Consider the following 1924-nt stretch of genomic DNA (forward strand, 5'->3'; position numbering starts at 1 on the left):
GCTCACTGCAACCTCTGCCTCTCAGGTTCAAGTGATTCTCCTGACTCAGCCTCTTGAGTAGCTGGGACTACAGGTGCACACCACTACACCTAGCTAATTTTTACACTTTTAGTAGAGACAGGGTTTCACCATGTTGGCCAGGCTGGTCTCGAACTCCTGACCTCAGGTGATCTACCTACCTCTGCCTCCTAAAGTGCTGAGATTACAGGCTTGAGCCACCATGCTTGGCAATTACTCATTTTTTTTAACACTGTGAACATAGAGTAGAACTTCTTTTCGCTGATAATAAATTACTTTTCTTAATTGCAGCCAAATTTTATTGGCTTTGGTCCCTGCAGTTAGTATTCGTAATGTCATATCATTAGCAAACATACAATCGTATGCATATGATAATTATTTTTAAAGGGCATATGAAAATTAATCATCATCACATTCAATGTCATAAAATAATGTTATGACTAATATTTTGACTTTGCATGGACCAGTCAGCCGGAAGGGATAGGGCACACCTTTGTGAGCCTTAGGAAAAGGCATCCCCTTTAGGAGAAAGCACCCTTTGTGGAAGAGGCCAGGACAAGCTAAGGGTGCATCGGCTAGTCCCTCACTGTCTATGCTTGCACCTCTCCTGGGCAGGGTGCTATCTGCACACCCACTTGGAGAAACCCTGAGAATAAGTCTCAAGAGTAATTTGAGGCAATAATCCTGATGTAGTGGAAAAGTGGTGGCCTCGACACATATAAATCAGGGTTGAAGTCTTTCTCCATTACTTATTAGCCATGTGGCTGAGCAAGTTCCTTAAATTCTCTAAACCTGCTAAAAGAAAGATAATAATGTTTATCTTGACTAACTGTCAGATTTAAGGAGAAAGTGTACAGTGCCTTGTCCACACAAGATGGTGACCTCTGAGAAGAAAGAACTCAAACTGTTTTTCTCAGCTCTCAAACTACTCTCAACAACAATTAATACAGAAGCTTCTGCGACCAAATGTGTGGAATTTTCCTCCATCAACAAATAAGCAATCAGTTCTGCAGCAGACACCAGCTGGGTGTGCTCTAATTTGGTTCTGACACTATCTACCTGGAGACAGCATCAGGTCCCACAGGCTGAGGGCTGTCTCCAAAGCTGTCCCTCCTCCTTCAGATACTAGTTGAAAGTCTGGGCTTCTGGAACTTCTGACTGATGGGCTTCAAATGAGCCAAACCCACAATTCCATCTTTGGGTTTGGCTAATTTGCTGGGGCAGCTCACAGAACTCAGGGAAACACTTCTATTTACTGGTTTATTACAAAGAATATCACAAAGGATACAGATTAGAGATGCATGGAGCAAGGTATGGGAGAAGGAGCGCGGAGCTTGCATGCTCTCCCTGGGTGCACCACCCTCTGGGAACCTCCCCATGTTCAGCCATCTGGAAGTTCTCCAAACATAGTTCTTTGGGTTTCTGCCGCAGTTTCATAATGTAGGCATGATTGATTAAACCATTGGACATTGGTGATCAACTTAACCTTCAGCGCCTCTTTCCTCCCAGAAGTCACCGGTGTGGGTGGGACTGGAAGTCCCAACTCTCTAATCCTGCCTTGGTCTTTTCCCATGACCAGCTCCCTTCCTGCCGCTACTATTTATTTACTCATAAAATGACCAAATTAATTATAGTCAAGATAAAGGAGCTAGATTTGAAAAATAATGCAAGTGAATTTTGTGATCCAGATATTGACTCTCCCTTTTTTCCATCCCTACTCTCATCTTGCTAAATTCCATACAGGAATCTCATTTACAGTATTCTTGAGAGATGGTCTTTCAGACTAAACCTGATTATTGCCAGTAACATTATGGTTGCCACCTGATGGATCATGGTTTAAAGACATTGTAGATGCTTCCGAAATGCTTTAAAAGCTATGGACTCTGTCACAGAAAAACTGCAAATG

Source organism: Cebus imitator, unplaced genomic scaffold, assembly GCF_001604975.1.
Source record: "Cebus imitator isolate Cc_AM_T3 unplaced genomic scaffold, Cebus_imitator-1.0 Scaffold127, whole genome shotgun sequence".
Taxonomy (NCBI): Eukaryota; Metazoa; Chordata; class Mammalia; order Primates; family Cebidae; genus Cebus; species Cebus imitator.